The sequence below is a fragment of the Dermacentor variabilis genome, chromosome 10, assembly GCF_050947875.1.
Source record: "Dermacentor variabilis isolate Ectoservices chromosome 10, ASM5094787v1, whole genome shotgun sequence".
Taxonomy (NCBI): domain Eukaryota; kingdom Metazoa; phylum Arthropoda; class Arachnida; order Ixodida; family Ixodidae; genus Dermacentor; species Dermacentor variabilis.
Window position 1 is genome coordinate 121,789,658 of NC_134577.1, and position 18,105 is coordinate 121,807,762.

The 18,105-nt window shown below is 44.7% G+C and overlaps 1 protein-coding gene across 2 annotated transcripts in view; it reads left to right on the forward strand.

Annotated features, from left to right (window-relative positions):
- The first annotated feature begins 594 nt into the window (after positions 1 to 594).
- Positions 595 to 18,105, forward strand: part of cdi (serine/threonine kinase) — a 73,051-nt gene continuing 55,540 nt past the window's right edge. Inside the window, exon 1 of one of the 2 annotated variants that reach the window (XM_075673358.1) lies at positions 595 to 913. The gene's annotated coding sequence lies outside the window, so the exon portion shown is untranslated. The remainder of the gene's footprint in view (positions 914 to 18,105) is intronic. The other variant, XM_075673359.1, reaches the window with a different exon arrangement.

Sequence of the window (18,105 nt, forward strand, 5' to 3'; positions counted from 1 at the left end):
ATGATTCCCATGATGGTTGAACGATCGCAGCGCCAGATTTGCCTCTAGGTATACTAATATGAAACTCTATGACCGCTCCCATTGCAGCTCCCGTAGACACTAGCGCCAGAGTTCCCTCTAGTAATTTTTGTAGGAAACTCTATGGGTCCCGCAGGAAACTCTATGCCGCATAGCACCTAGCATAGAGTTACTATTGGCACCTAGGCCTAACGAGGGAAACCGCCAGACCTAGACAAAGCCGGTACGTTTACCACTCTTACGACGAATTCAAAATTTGCGCTCCTGCTCCATGCAAAAGAAAACACTTCAAAAACATCAGCTAATAAAAAGAAAAAAAAAGAGTACTTAGCTACGAACGAAGTCGCTGAAGCCTCGACACAGGAGCGTCCGCGGCATCCACCCAACATCGTAAACACCTGCGTACAAGCGTACCATAGTGCTGCCACGCTGCGGTGAACTACCGCCTTTCTAAACGGCATGTATATGGCCTCCGAAATTGGGCTTTCTTGTCGCCATCAAATTTCGGAGGCCACAATTTTTTTGATTACTCATGTAGCCATTGAATAAAAAAAAAAGAAAAAAAGAAGAGATTCCATTGTGGCCAACCGCGGTGCAACTAACAACGTCATTCGGCTTGTCGCTTGTGTGCGAGTTTCGGCAGTGCCTGTTTCGGAAAGGTGCGGGCTCCGTACTGAATAACGGCGAGAAGAGTGCGCCAACTGTCTCACATTTGTGTGGCGCTGGCCGTGCAGCGCAAGTTTGGCTGCAATACCTAACTGGATAAAGGAAAGCTCTAGAAAACAACGGTCGCTTGGCCAAGTGGCAGCGACGTGATGGGCCAGCGGGGTCCTGCGATGTTGTGTAACCTTACCGCGTCGACATCGAGTGCCGACGCCACACCAACTCCGACAAGGTGAGTAAACAACAGCACCTTGCGTTCCGCGAGGAAAGCTTGCGGTTATGTAGCGTCGTGGTTTTCCCTCTTTTAGCGCTAGGCCTACCGGCGGAGCCCGGCGACGGGGATATCCAGTTACGTTTTGAACCGGGTCCAGGAGTCGTGCCCTGCGCGCGAGAAAGATGAAATAAATCGCCACCAGAACAGCGACCACACAGCTGCGAAATATTGCGTGCATGCTATTTCTCTGTTTAACGTGTAGCCCGGGGACTACGGTGTAGTATTTTGTTCGTGTGCGCTCGACCCAGTTTTTAGCGAAACCGACTGGCGTGTTCTAGCCGGCCGGCCCCCTCCTCCGCAATTATTTATATATTTTTTTATAGTGCTCGTTATTTTCGAGGCCGCCCATCGTCCTAGCGGCTACATAGCCGAGAGATGCATATCGCAGCCAGCGATGTTCCCTTCCGTCTTCGGTTTCGGAAACACTGGCGCTGAAGGCTTCTCCGGAGCTTCGCCTGCCCTCAAGAAGAAACGCACGGTTGGCGCTAAATGGCGACGCCTGCTTCCTGGTCGCCCGCCTGTATTTAACCTTGGACCGTTAATTTCGTTTTTCGAGTTGGTCGCCTCGGCAGCGCGGGGCAACTGTGGGCAACGTTTTCGAGCACCCTTCACCGTGACCGCTTGATGGGTTTAAAAGCAGCGGGCTCGCATAGCTTACGTCCCACAAAATGCACTAGTGTACTACTCGATTCATGCGTTTCTGAAATTTGTACGCCAGTTAAGCCGCCTTCTTGCGCGGCCTTCGCGTTTGTATATCGCCAGTAGGTGCTCCCTTCAGACCTCACAACAGCTCACAACATGGTTGCAAGTGTGTGCTATTCATTTAGCGAAAACTACTATCCCTACGTATAGCATATTCTGTTGTGAATTAGCATAAGTTTGTGTGCGGAAGGGGTGTTGCCATGTTAAGTGCTTTACGTAGTTGTTCACTCTGGGCCTACTTTGAACACAGCTATCCAAACCCAGCCTCAGTGCTGTTCATATGAATGGGAAAGTGGGACTGTGTACAATGGCAGAATAGTCTGTTTCTCTTGATGATGCGAAAAGTGCATTTACAGCTGAACAATGACAGTCTGATGCAAATCTCAAATGTTTCACTCTAGAAGCAACTGCATTAGCTTCATTCATTGGAATTTGTAGCATAGGGAAGTTACCTTTTAAAAGCTGAAACCTGAACTTTGTGCAATCGATTAAACAAACTAACTTGGTTAAACGTGTTCACAATTACACGCAGATACTCTTCTAGACAGAGAAGCATTGTGCTGGATAATTTATTACTTAAATTATCCAAACACGGGGTAGGTTTGATTGTTTATTTGGGTTCACAGGGTAGACTACAAATCAAAACAATAACTGCGAGGTGTCTTCCAACACTCCCTCCCCTTGTAAATCCAAGCACAGACATTGTTAAAACATACAATTAAAATGTGACAGTGCATCTGTGTAGATGATGGTGCTACATTATTTTAAACGATGCAGTGTGACATTATGTACCAGTATGTGACAGGATGTAGAAGTGACAGGTAGGGTAAAGTGCAGTGATCATAGGTTAGTGAGGGCTAGGATTTAGCTCAACGTTGGTCAAGAAGAATCAGGTCAACCTAGAGGCAATAAGGGTAAAAGCAAGCAAATTCAGGCTGGTACTTGCAAACAAATATGCAGCCTTAGATCAGAGATGATGATGACATAGAGCTAATGAATGAAACCATAACTAGGTTTGCTTCAGAGGCAACAACTGAAGTGGGAGGCAAGGCACCAAGTCAACCAGGGCCGGTATTTTGTAGCGATGCCTTTTCCGATTCTATGCCTTTTCAGGCTTTTCGTGCTTGGCCACTGGTCAGAGCGATTTTCTGCCCACATTATCAATGTGATCAGGCGGCCGTGTGTGGTGGATGATAAGAATAGCATAGAATAAGGCATGAGGCATCGCTACAAAATAGCGGCCCAGTAGGCAAGCTCTCCCAACTAACAAAGGACCTAATAAGGAAACGACAAAAAATGAAAATGTCCAACTCAAGAGATAAGATAGAATTCGCGGAACTGTCAAAACTGATCAACAAGGTGAAAATAAGTCATATTAGAAACTATAGCGTGAGAATGGCTGAGGCAGTCATAAAAAAACGGACGCAGCCTCAAATCACTGAGAAGGAAACTTGGCATAGGACAAACCAAGATGTATGCACTGAAAGATAAACAGAACAATATCATCAGCAATGTCGAAGATATAGTAAAAGAAGCGGAAACATTCTGTGCTCACCTGTACAGTACCCAGAGGTGTCAGGACACCTCCATTAGAAACAGTAGTGAACAGGATACAGAAACTCCTCCGATGACTAGTGATTAGGTCAGAAGGGCCTTGAAAGACATGAAACAAGGAAAGCGGCAGCAGATGGAATAACAGTCGATTTAATGAAAAATGGACGAGACATAATGCTTGGAAAACTGGCGTCTCTTTATGCGAAGTGTCTATCAACTGCAAGGGTCCCAGAAATCTGGAAGAATGCAAATATACTAATCCACAAAAGGGCGACGTTAAAGAACTGAAAAATTACAAGCCCATTAGCTTATTCCAATTATTATATCAAATATTTACCAAAATAATCTCCAATAGAATAAGGGCGACACTGGATACAGTCAACCAAAGCTGGCTTCAGGAAGGGATACTCTACAATGGATCACATCCATGTCATTAATCAGGTTATCAGGAATTCCGCAGAGCACAATAAGCCCCTCTATATGGTTTTCATACATTATGAAAAGGCATTTGATTCAGTAGAGATACGAATAGTCATAGTGGCATTATGTAATCAAGGAGTACAGAATGCTTACATAAATACCTTGGGAAATATCTACAGAGGTTCTACAGCTACCTTAATTCTACACAGGAAAAGCAGGAAGATACCTATAAAGAAAGAGGTCACAGACAGGCACAATCTCTCCTATGCTATTCACTGCGTGCTTGGAAGAAGTATTCAAGCTATTGAACCGGGAAAGCTTAGGAGTAAGGATCGACGGCAAATATATCGGCAACCTTTGGTTTGCCGATGACATTGTTCTATTCAGCAACAATGCAGACGAGTTATAACAAATGATTGAGGGCCTTAACAGAGAGAGTGTAAGAGTGGGGTTGAATATTAATATGCAGAAGACAAAGATAATGATAAATAGCCGGGCAAAGGAACAAGAGTTCAGGATTTCCAGTCGGCCTCTAGAGTGTGGAAGGAGTATGTTTACCTAGGTCGATTAATCACAGGGAACTCTGATCATGAGAAGGAAATTCACAGAATAAAGGGTTGGATTGCATACGGCAGACATTGCCAGCTTCTGACTGGAAGCTTACCATTATCATTGGAAAGGAACGTGTACAATCAGTGCATCTTACTAGTGCTGACATATGTGGCAGAGACTTGGAAACTGACAAAGAAACTTGAGAACAAGTTAAGGACTGCACAAAAAGCGATGGAACGAAGATTGCTAAGCATAACGTTAAGAGACATAGAAAGAGAGCGGTTTGGATAGGAGAGCAAATGGGTATAGACGATATTCTAAGAGAAAGAAATGGAGCTGGGCAAGTCATGTATTGCGCCAGTTAGATAACCATTGGGCCATTAAGGTTACAGAATGGGTACCAAGAGAAGGGAAACGCAATCGAGGACGACCGAAGACTAGGTAGAGCGATGAAATTAGGAAATCCGCAGGCGCTAGTTGGAATCGGTTGGCGCAATACAGTGGTAATTGGAGATTGCAGGGAGAGGCTTTCGTCCTGCAGTGGACATAAAACAGGCTCCTGATGATGATGTGACAACTTTATACATTATAACAATATGCAAAGTTTAGTGTTACGTGCATGTACTGACATGAAAATTATTACCTAATTTAAAGTTTAGTATTACACAAAAAAATAAAGAGTAGGTTTAGAAATAGTACTGGCGTTTTACTTCTGCTGGTGGAAAAATGATGAAAAATGTTTGTTTCCATAAAAGATTCATTTGAAGACGAAGGCTTCAGATATGTGGTATTGGTACTGCCGGTTTTCAAAACCCATAGTTTCTGACATTATATTTCAGCAAGTTTTAAATTGGAAGGTGTGCTTAGGCTTCAATATTTTTGCTCTGATTATTACTTTTACTGATTAATACAAAGTGGTATTTGATATTCATATGATGTTTATGAGCCAGCATTTTACAAATGACTTCTCCCTGCTTTTACAAATTAACAGATCTTTATTACTGTGAACTGTTCTTTCTTGGACATTGACCTCCATAGTTGCTTTGCATATGTGGAATCACCAAGCACAGTTAAGAGCACAGGGGTTTTATTTGGGCGTCCCTTCCTGATCCACTTCATCATTTCCAACTCCTCTTCCTCATCTTAAGCCTTACCCCACTACTCGGTCCTGTCTAAAACCAGTGGTGCGCCAGAAGAAAAAAGTTTGCCACAGATGCCCCCCCCACCCCCCCTGCGGACAAGTAGCCATGGTCAGATGGAGGTGCTGATAATGGGAACTGGTTTGATCCTTGCAATAGCAGCTGTCTTCACGCCCATTGTGCAGGATTGAGAAATGATGTTCGGAACGTTTGATGACTGGGAAAGGACATCATAGCAGGGCTGAAAAGAATGACGAGGAGTGTCAACACGGACAAAAATGTGCGAGGATCTTTGCAGGTTTCAGGGTAGGAAAATGTCATGCTTATTTGTGTGAGAAGAGGTTGGCGATGGACGGAGGTTGTGCATGAAAAAAACAAAAATGAGTAGGCGCTGGACAAAGGAGGATGAATCCGAAACATTCAGCGTAGATACGGTGTTGACAAGGTCACCGGGGAAATGGAGGGTGCAGCCGTAAACCATCTCAGCTACAGAGCAGGCGGGTTCTAGTCAGTGTTGATTGAAGGCTGAGCAGCATGATTGGAATGTGCGACACCCAATCCTTCGCGTGAAGCCGAGCGGCGAGTGCAGCTTTCAGGTGTCGATGGAGCCTCTCGGCAATGCTGTTGCATGCAGCATGGTCAGCAGTTGTGCGAACACGCGCGCAATCCAGAAGGGATGTTACAAACGTGAGAAGTACCTACTCAAACTGTCTGCCTCGATCAGTGATCACCGGTGATAGCACACCAAAATGGCTAATCCAGGTAGACAGAAAAGTATGAGCAACTGCCCCCGCCGTTATGTCGGTGATTGGAGCCACTTCAGGCCACCGTGTGTGCCTATCATATACAAGTGAACAAATACGTATAATCACGGCATAGTGGCAAAGGCCCAAGAATGTCCAAGTGAATGGTGTCTGTGCATTAGGGAGAGGGAATTTGCTGAATGGAGGCTTGGCGTATTGTTGCACCTTGATATTTTGACACGCTGTACAATTGCGGACCCAGTCTCATATGCGAGCGCGTATGTGCAACCAAATGTGACATTTTGCTGTTTTTTTCCTGTAGCGTAAATAGCACAAAGATGTAGAAGAGAAAATGGACACACACAGGGGCTAACTTCCAACAATTTATTTTCTGGGCGGACGCCACGTTTGTACCCGGAAATAGATTGTTGTTAGAAGTTAGCGCCTGTGTGTGTGTCTGTTTTCCCTTCTACGACCTTGTGCTACTTGCGCTACAGGAAAGAACTGCAATATGTTGCACCAGCAAGCCCAAATATCTACACCAAACGTAACGTTCGTTGATAAGGTGTCGCCTGGCACATATGTCTGGATGGCAGATTGAGTGCAGCGTACCCAAACCGCATGACGAAGAAGAGCAGGAACATAAATGCGGGTATTGTTAGGTGAAATATCGCACTAAAGTGTGACATCATGGTTGGGAAAGTTGTATTGCTCCAAGTGGAAGGATGTAGATCGGAGTCGTGGACGCTCATCGTTAGATGCTAGAGCCGCCACGAGGGAAAATAAGGAAAGGTGAATAGAACTTGTCATGGCATTCATGGTAATACGACTGGGAGTGTCCGTTGCCCTGTCAAGGCTGCCTTTCATGTAGCATATTTCTGTCATGAATTCAGCAATAAAAGCAAGATGCTGGAGCTCTCTAGGAGTATGGGTAGCACTGCAGGAACATAACGCCAAAACAAGTAGTTTGGGGTCGGTAAAACTTAAAAATTGCGCCCTTCAAGGAAGTAGAGCGGCCAGTTGGGCTAGTTGGTGGAAGTTCATCTTGTAATACTGGGGTTACTGTGCTAAGGCACACAGACAACAGAAGTAGAAAAGGACAGGATGTGTGCAGACTCGCAACTGAATTTTGTTGGGTGAAAGATGACGTATATATACAATGATCAAAATGATGCCATCATGCTAATAGGCCATCCAAAATCACTGCCGTCACAATCTTGCGTCCTGAAATTGCACCTCACAATTGGCAAGCACAATGGAAGAGTCGCTAACACATACACATGTTTTCTTGTTTATGACATATGCCTCGAACGGCTCCCTTGTACGATGATCCTATGACAGAATAAAATTTTTGTTTTTTTCTAGAAGAGGAAGGCACACCTTCTTTGTTTCTTTTTCACAATCCCTTAAATGTTGTGCTACTTGGGAATGCTCGTCGGATGACTTACTCTTAAAATGTAATTTTGAACGGATATTAATACAGCGTTCGGTCTGACCAACATAAACACAGCCGCAGGAGAAAGGGAATTCATAAACAACACCACATGAGCAAGGAACAAACTGTGATCTGTGACTTACATGGCAAACAAAAGGGCTATGGCTAGGAATCTTTACAATCTTTCTCAGGACCTGTGCACAAACTTGCCATTTTTAAGGGAGCAGAAAACACTACGTTCACTTCATAATGTTGCACCACATTCTTCAAATTGTGTGACACCTTATGTTGGTAAAGAATCACGGCATGCCTCTTACACTCCTGGTTGTTGTCTTGAGTTGAAGCTGTGACGTTACACTTAACTTTCTTACTCTATTTTTCGCAAGCTGCTGTTACAGCAGGACTCAGATAACCTGCTGTGTTTGGTCTCACTACGTGATGTTCCATGTTCCATTCAATGTTCCACGTTTACGCCAAGCAAGTATGTTACTTAAATCGGTCTGGAGTAAGGCAACATCTTCGTGGTTATCTATTTTCTTGTAATTTACACAGTCATCCGCGAATAGGCAAACTCTTGGTGAAAATGTTACTCGGTAGATCATTCATGAAAATTAAGAAAAGTAAGGGTCCCAATACAGACCCCTGGGGCAAACCCGATACCACTGGTTGGACTGGGGAATCAACAGTATTAGCAGAAACAAACTAAGTGCGGTTAGAAAGGCAAGTTCAAATGCTATCAGATTCAAGGTTGCCTCCAAAGATTAAGCAAATTAGGATCAAGATTTAATTGGCCAAGCTTAAATGTAGTAACTGATGGCTACCCTTGTCAAATGCTTTAGAGTAATCTAAAAAAATACAATCTATTGAAAGTCCAGATTTGAGCAAATGATGCAGGTCACTATTTATTTATTTGTTACATACTGCCAGCCAATTTTAGAGGCCTTAGGTAGTAGTGGGAACAGGAATACAACCTAATACTAGCTCACTGTACTAAAGAAAAAGAAAATCACATAATAAAAGAAAACATCACACGACACACACGTGCCAATGCATACAAGCGAAAGTATCAACATTAATTCCAATACACAAAATGATAACGTGCGCACGCACTTCAAGTGTGAAGGTGCCTACAGCGCTCAATTTCTGATCGCTTGTAGGAATGAATCAATATTTGGCTGTTCAACCACATCAGCAGATAAGGCGTTCCAGTCTGCAATTGTCTAAGGAAAGAAAGAGTACATGAACAAGTTAGTCCTGCATTTAAGCTCGGATACCTTTTTTGGGGGAACAGACCGAGTAAAGAGGCTTATGACAGGCGCTATGAGTTAGGATTAATCAATTCTTAACATGTGATATAGTGAATAAATATGTTTTAACCTAACACGATAACTCCTTGTTTCAAGTTTACCTAGTTGTGCTTCTTGGAGGAGGTTTGATGGGGATACATTCCAGCTGCAACAGTTGAAGATGAGCCAAATAGATTTTCTTTATATGCTTTCTAGTTTGTTTGTTAGCTTCCTTTCAGGGATCCCAGGCTGCTGCAGTGTACTCCAGTGTGGGCCTAATAAACATCTTGTACGCCAAAAGCTTTATTTCTGTTGAGCGACCCAGTGCACGCCGAAGGTATCCCAATTTTCTGAACACTTGTTTTGTAATCAACCTCACATGTTCATTTCAGCGCAAATCGGAGGTTATCACCACTCCCGAATAGTTGTAGCTATGCACTATGCTTAAAGGTTGGTTATTGATGTAATAAGTAAATTCAAGCGGTTGCTTTTAACGGGTTATGGTCACTGCTACCGTTTTCCTACTTTTTATGGTCACCTGCCATGTGCTACTCCAGTTCGCAATCGTGCCCAATGCTTCGTTCAGTAAGACCTAATCATCAGGGCTAGAGGTTTCCTGGTATATGACTCAGTCGTCCGCAAACGTTCAGATTTGGACGCCTAGGTCCTGGTCAATGTCATTAATGAACAAAAGAAAAAAGAAGAGGGCCAAGAACGGAGCCCTGGGGAACACCAGATGCTACAGAAGCTGAAGAGGAAACTATACCATCAATGACTACACACTGGTGCCTAGACGAGAGGTATGCAGCAATCCATGCCAGAAGGCGACCGTTTTTAAAAATGGGCTTCCATTTTAGTACTAGCTTAGAATGAGATACCCTGTTGAAGGCTTTCTCGAAATACAAAAAAATATATTGTCCACCTGTTCGTCTGTTTAATGCTGTAGCAGTGTCATGTTACTATTAGTTGGGTTACTGTAGGTACTCCTCTAAGAAATCTATGTTGCTGGTGGTCAAGGAGGTTATTGTTCTCAATAAAGGAGGACATGTGCTTAAACATAATATGTTCCAGCAATTTCACTGAAGTACATAGAATCAATATAGGCCTGTATGAAGAAGGTGATGAATGGTCGTCCGCTTTAGGTATGGGAGTAATTTTAGCAAATCTCCAATCATCCAGAAGTTCCGCACAAGTCAATGATTTGCGAAATAATAGGGCTAGATACTTCGCACACCATTCCACATATTGTATGAAGATTGCATTTGGTATCTCATCATTAACAGGTGCTTTCTTGAAGTCTAAATTCAGAAGCATCACTAGGACACCATCCTCACTTACAGATACATCATATATAGGCAGTATTTCTTCAAAAAGCGACATGTTTGGAGTGTTACCGTTATCCTGCATAAACACAGAAGTGTGTATTAAGTGTTTTAGGTATATTAAAATTATCATCCAGAACTGCATCACCGATGGATAGACGTGGCACTGACTTCTTTTTCGGCGACAAGTATTGCCAGAACTTTGCAGGGCGTGAAAGAATGAAGTTTTTCAATTGCACGTTCTGAAAATGGTCTTTTGCTTTTTTAATGCCGTTTCATAACATAATGCGTAGCTCGGTAATCTTTTCCGCATTAGCATTTGTTGGATGGTGCTTATGCTTATTTCTCCCTTTTTCAGAGCTCATGCCCCAAACGAACGAGGTCCTTCGTCACCCAGGGGTTACAGCTGCACACAGTCCTTCATTTTTTTTTTTTTTTGTATGAAGTGCGCAATGCATCGAGAAAGCAATTCCTTAAAGAAACTCCACATTTGTTCAACGGAGGCAGCAGCTGATTCATACATAGTGGGGAAATTGAGAATGAGCTACCTTGCCCTATCCAGTATGTCGACGTCACTAGCACGTTAAACAGTGGGGCTATAATTTTTTTTCAGTTTAGAAGAAAAATGCATTTCTATCGATAAGGATACAATCCTGTGATCAAATGTGCCATCAAAAATATGGATATTTGGATTCCTCCGTAATAGCCGACTGGAAACAAGAAAAAGGTCCAATATAGACTGCATTCTGTTGACTGCATGTGGGTAATTTAATTGAGTTAAATTCTGCAAAGTGATGACATTAACGAATGTTCGAGACGCACGTCATTAAGAGCTTCTGGGAAATCGGTGGACCAGTTTATCACTGGTAAGTTGAAATCACCTGTTAGTAACAAGTTGCAGAAACGAATGGTGTTTGTACACAAGAATTCGTTAAGGTTTTCGGCAAAGCTTTCGGAGTTCGGTGTACGATATATTCCAACAATAATCAGGTGGCATTCCTCGAGAAACAGTTTAATTACAACGCTTTCTATTCCCAGTATGTCTGGTAACCTGGACACACGCAGTGATTCCTTGAGTAAAATTACGACTCCGCCTTCCCGACCATCGCGATCATTACGGTAAATCTTGAAACCATTTGATGTTATCTTGTGAACACTGATGTTGTGACCTAGGCAGGTTTCGGTTATTACTATTATACGAGGATTATGCGCTGTAATAATACCTTCCGGGTCAGCTAATTTGTTAGTAGTGCTACAGGCGTTTATGTTTAGGCAACAGAAGAGTGCTTTGCAACCAACGCTAATTCATCGATTGCGTCTGAGTTGGTTTGTGCTTTGGGTGTCAGAAGTCGAGGAATTTTTCTTATCTGTGAGAAGAGCAACCCTCTTCTCTTGGTTGCTATCCCATCAAAACAGGGTGCCGTCGATATTTATTTTGTCGTATACGAGCTTAACTTTTTTCCTTCCCTTCTATCTTTCGCAGCACTATCCCACAGTTGCTTGCACAGTATCCTAGTGGCAGTAGAATAATCCTGACTTACAGAAACATTCTTGCCATTAAGCATGTGGCAGTTCCTTAGGATTTTTATTTTTTCGCGGTGGTCAATTAATTTTAGGACAAACGGTCACGGTTTATTTACTTCTCTGCGTCCTATTGTACGAATTAGCTCAACAGATGTAACTGCGACGAATGAAGGGTATTCAGGACGACGTATTTCAAATGTTATTATCGAAGAGTCCTTGCACTGTCGCTGAAGTGATAGAATTGTGCCAAAGTTACGACGAGTTGCGCAGGCAATGGCTTCACACCCGACGTCCCACTCTGCCCGTAGACTCTGTCAAGCCTTGGAGTCGACGACAACCATGCTGCTCTGTTCATAAAAATTCAGGAATTCGTTCGCGCAGAGGTCACCCGCCAGCTATCTTTGATATCTTCTGACCTGGAACCAACCCCCCCTTTGCCTCCTACGATCCGCGACTTCATTCAAGAGCAAGTATCTCAAGCCGTTCCTCCAGCCCCTGAGCAGACACCAGTCACTACACCTCTCACTTGCACTGAAGCAGTTTCCCGATCTCGTCCACAAACGCTCTTGCCGCCCTCTATGCATCGACCGCTGACATTTTCCTCCTATGCCGCTCCCCGACCGATAGCATTTTCCAACTCCTCAACCACGACTCGGACCTTACCCCCAATATGTTTTGCTTGTGGTGGTGCTGGCGCGCCATTGTCATTGTTGCATGCTTCCTCTTTGGAACATCCGGCGAGCGCCACCTTTCCCCGCTCCGTTTTCCTCTTCCCCTTCCAGTCTTCCTACCTCTTCCTTTTCCCCTGACCAGCCAACCGCCTCTACTCGCTGATCACCATGTCCCCATCGTCGCTTGCTTTCTCCGATGCGGCACCATCCCGGTCCACCGAACTCTATGCCGAGGCTAATTACTCTGTTACACAGAAAGAGTGTTAAGCCATTATTTGAGCCCTTGGAAAATTCCGTCCTTATTTGTATGGTCACCCTTTCGATGTCATCACTGACCATCACTCCTTTTGTTGGCTGTCTACCCTTAAGGACCCATCTGGCCGACTTGCTCGCTGGGCCCTTAAGCTACAGGGGTACAACGTCCGCGTTCTCTACCGTTCCGGCCGCAAACACACGGACGCTGACGCCCTTTCTCACTCACTGGTCTCTGCTGACTGCACTTGCCTCTCCGCCCTTGAGCCCACACTTACATCTCATGCACTCCCGCAACATGCTGTCGGAGCAGCGCAAGCATCCCTGGATCAGTGCTCTCATTAGCATCCTTTCTGATCCATCCACCTTTTCACGATCTCGCGCTCTTCGCCGCCACTTCTGCATTCGCGACGGCCTTCTTTATCGTCGTAATTACCTCTCTGACGGTCGTAAGTGGCTTCTTGTGATACCCCGCCATCTCCGTGACCTTATCTGCAACGCTTTCCACGCAGACCCTCAGTGCACGCATGCCGACTTCAAGACCTATGCTCGACAACGCATCCGATTTTATTGGTGCAGCATGTACGTCCAAAAGTTCAAAAGTTCATTCGCTCGTGTGCTCAGTGCCAACGCCGAAAATGACCTCCCGGACAAGTCTACCCGTCACAACCCCTTCCCTGCCCTAGTCGGCCCTTGATGGTGTTGGTATAGACATATGTGAACCGCTACCCTCCACTCCAGCAGGCAACCGCTGGATTATTGTTCCAGTGGATCGCTTGACCCGCTATGCTGAAACAGCCGCTCTGCCGACTGCCACCATCCGTGACGTTGCATTGTTTCTGTTACAACATTTCGTTCTTCGCCATGGTGCCCCTCGTGAACTTCAGAGCGATAGAGGCCGCACCTTTCTTTCCGATGCTTTGAAGGCACTACTCGACGAATGTCGAATCATCCACCACACCAGTACAGCGTACCATCTGCAAACTAACGGCATGACTGAGCGCTTCAACCATACTCTTGGTGATATGCTCTCAGTGTATGTCGCCTTTAATCATTCAAACTGGGACCAAGTATTCCCTTTCGTTACGTATGCGTACAATACTGCGGCCCAAGCAACTACTGGATTTTCCCCTTATTTTCTTCGATATGGTTGAGAACCTTCTACTACGCTCAATACCATTCTTTCATGTACACCTGACGCGTACGAAAATACTCTGCTATATGAAGCTGCTCATCATGCCGAGGAATGCTGCCAGCTATTTCCACCGAGGACCAGTGGCAGCAGCAATCCAGTCAACCTGCTGACCATCCTGCACCATCTTTTTCTCCTGGCTCTTTCATATGGCTTTGGGTACCACACCCAGCCTCTCCGCAAAACTTCTTGCAAAATACCTAGGACCCTACTGCGTCCTGGAGCAAACATCCTCCGTCAGTTACATCGTAGAGCCCCTCACGCCATCGCGGCCGCGAACTTGTCCACGTCTCTCACATTAAGCCGTACTATGACCCAATAGTAGTCTCTTCGCCTTAAGCCGCTAGGATGGTGCCTTTTTCTGCGGAGGGCGATTTTAACGAAGAGTAGCCTGCCTGCGCCACAGCACCATCGCTACAGGTATGAGCTCGTGGTTGCTGTCCTTGGCTGAGCGCTTGTGACTGCTACCCATTCGTCTCTTAGCAGAACACTTAGAATTGTTGCCTTGCTTGCCGCACAGAAGGTGGTACATACTCAGTGAACCAGGTTGCCGAGTTCATTGAAGAGTGGCACATTGTTCTAAAGCATTGGGGGGAAAGGTGTTTGTTGAAAACGGCACATACCCAGTGCATTTGTGGTGCTGATGCCTAGGGTTGCTGTCCTTGAGAAACCCTTGTGGTGTGGGTTCGATTGCGCTCAACACCGGATAAATTTAAGGGACCTTTTTTGACATGGTAGAGCGGCACATTTCCAATGGCACATTTTCAGTGGCCTAGTTATTCAAGCTGGCGTCAAAGACATCCATTGAACAATGGCACACACCTATGGCACATACCCAGTAACCCAAGTTGGCATCAGAGGTTGTAAGGTCGTTGTGAGTGCTTGCCTTGGTTAACCCACGTATGCATTCTTGTTTAGTTGAAGTGCATACTTGCTTGTCTTCTCTAGGGTTCTCTCTGTGTTTGTGTATCTGTTGCCTCGCAATGTTGTGCTGTTAACTCGCACTTGGGCTACTCGCAGAGAACGCCTGCTTTGGGAAGGCGACAGCCGGACGCTGTTCAGTAAAAAATGGAGCGGCAAGGTTTTCGTGCACTGGTACTGGCGAGCTCGATAAATCTCGCAGCACGCCACTAGCAGCATCTGAATGGATAAGGGAGTTTTGGGGGAGTGTGAGTCGGGCCGAAGCAGCGTGGGTGACTCGGGTGGTTCGAGTGGCGGTCACTGCCAGTGTGAGTTCTGCACCCTGGACACAATGTCCCACGGCTGAGTGGGCAGTGTGGTCTGAGACTAGAGACAACGGACCGATCTTGTCAAGTGCCCGATCGGAGCGACAGACTACCCCGAGGCTTTTGCTCAGCTGCATTCGTTAATGTGAACTCGCATTCCTTGTTTACTATATACTGAGTGTAACTGCTAATGTCGGTCTGCAAGTAAATTCAGTTCAAATTATTGACATCCAACATCTTTAGTCTCAAAATACTGAAGCAGAGAACAGCTCAACAACATAGGAAAAGTCAAGAATGAATTAAAACACCATGGAAAGAAAAGGCCGGCAGAGGAAGAGAGAAGAAAAACTTGCTGGCGCAGCCCGGTAGCGCATCTGTTCTCGGTAAGCCTTTGGTAGACGGCAGCAGCAGACAGGCAGTATCCAATCAGAAATTGTGAAGGTAACAGAACTGTGATGATGTCATCAGTTTGTCTGGTCAGATGAAGAAGCAGAATGCGAGGGTGCTGCTCATGAAAAGGCGAGTAGTGAAGATAAGCATCAGCGGGCCAACGGACCAAGCCCAGACAGTGCGTCGACGGACTGACATATGGGGAGTGCTCACTAATGGACTTGTGAGTGTGCGGCGGACAGTTCAGCCCACTGATGGACTAGTGGCCGCACTGCATCACCTTCTGATGGACTAGAAGATAACTGTAGAAAGCTGCATGGTGGTGACAACCGTGGAATAGTGACACATTTCATCGGCCTCCTGGGACTGGAAACAAGGTTGGTGGCTTCCCTGTACAGTTCACAGAGACCACTAAATAAGAGATCACCATCAAGCTGTCGCTATTGGGCATGAAATTATATTCCAATGTCTACCTGGACGTACCGTCATTGCTGGTAATGATCTCGCAGACGAAGCCGCCAGGTCTGCCCTTCTGGAAGCGCAACCAGTTCCAATCCCCTTATCCAGAACCGATGCTGCAAGAAAGCTTCATATTCATATCATGGCTAAAGCTATGACACACAAATACTGGTCTTCTCACAACCTCCCGAATTGTCATCTTCACAGGCTGGATCCATCCTTAAAGCTATAAGTGCCATCAAAAGTTTCCCACTCAGAGGTGAGAGTATTGCGCCACCTCTGGCCTGGGGTCAACAAACACGGACACCAAGGACAACATAGCGGAAATTACTTGTGCTTAATAAAGGAAATAAAAAAATGACAAATTAATGGGAAAATGAAAGTGGATGAAAAAACTACGTGCCGCAGATGGGGAACGATCCCACAACCTTCGCACTTTGCGTACGATGCTCTACCAATTGAGCTACCATGGCGCCATTTCCCCATCCACTTTCTTGGGTATTTGTTTCCTAGCAGAACCTTGGGAGTGTTAGCCAGCGCCACTACTCACACCTTGGCTGCGGATGTGGAACATCCTTTCTACCACAGGCATCACAAGAGCGTGATCTTTTTGGGTGAAGGCAACCGGTCAATAAACCCACACATGCTACCTGAAGACACCAATGTTGCCCGATTCTAGACCCTCATTATGTAATAAACGAGAAGAAAGGAGGTTAACCAAGGGGCCCGATTTTTATTAGTCCTATCATAAGAAGCCAACAAACACTGACACCGAAGACAGCATAGGGGGAAATTACTTGTGCATAATAAATGAAATAAAGAAACAATAAATTAATGGAAAATGAAAGTGGATGAAAAAACTACTTGCCGCAGGTGGGGAACCTTTGCATCGTCGCTTTTCTTCGTCGTCTGCTTTTCTTCACTGTCATATGAATGCTAGCTGTAAGATGATTCGAAGTAAATAATATGTCGCATAACTGATTTGTCCCCGCACATCTGTCATGTGAATCCAGCATGACCAGACCCGTGCCACTTTGTTGTGTGATGTAGGCAATACTTCTACATGATGAAAACGTGGCGCAGTTCTGGTGTAGCCAATTGAGCATGTAAAATAATTGACCATTTAAATGAGCTTTTACAATGAAGGTGGCCTGTCATTACCATTGTTCCGTCTTCTTGTGCTTACAGTGGTGATGGTATTGGCCTTGGTGGTAGGGTATTTCAGTGCTGTGCCATCGAGACAAGTGCTGCAGCCATTAGGGTCAGGCACCAGTAAGGTTTGAATTCAGTGAAGGACAATTTCAGGATCAAATAAAAGGACTCAGTCCATAGAACTGTGTGGATCCAAGCCAGGACGTTTGGTTGGGATTAGAATAACCAAAACATGAATCTACTGAGGCTCACTGCAACCGTAAATGAATAGAACTTGAGAAATTCAGTACATAAGGCTGTGTGATGGCAATTTTATATATGTATTTTCTTCATATCATTGTGTGTTACTGTGTTATGCTTTACAGCACTGAGATGTTTTGTGTGAAAGAAAATGTGGTTTATTTATCACTTTCTATTGTGTGTGTTCTAAATACTTTTTAAGAAATATAGCATTTGTGCACTGTGTAAAAAGCAAATTTGGTTATATATACTGACAAAAAGAACTAGAGATAGTAATCTTGTACACTTGTTTGCTGGAATTTCCATTTATGTTATGCTTTTCCTCAGAATTTCAGTCCAGAAAGCCAGCCCTTTCGGAACGTGCAAACATGTTTATAACAAACGAATTTCTTTTTGGATGTTGGAGTAGCTTTTTCTCGATGAATCCTAGCAATTTTATTTTCATAATTATGATGATCAAAGCTATTTAGAGAGAAGGTCACATGCGATGCCTTCAAAGCTCTTAGGGAACAGTAAATGAAATTTTTGTTAGTGTTCAAATTGTCTTTTCAATTAGGGTATGTATTTGAGATACATAGTTGGTACAGCAATATTTTAAGGCAGGTAAAGGCAGGGAACAGGGACAGTGAAAAGAATGAGGAGTACAGTAAAACCTCGTTAATACGTACTCCGCCGGGAACGACGTTTAGGTATGCACTAAACAATGTACGAATTAACCACCAATGCCAGTTTAGAAGCTGCTTACGGGCCGGAAAAGAACAACGTCACGATGCTCTCAAACACACTCCCTCAGACAGGCCTTATTTATGAGTAGGCAGGAAGAAATTGGCGATGTTTGCTTGCTGCTGTGGTGACCTTGCCGCGACATCTTTGAACTCGGTAAGGCCGCAA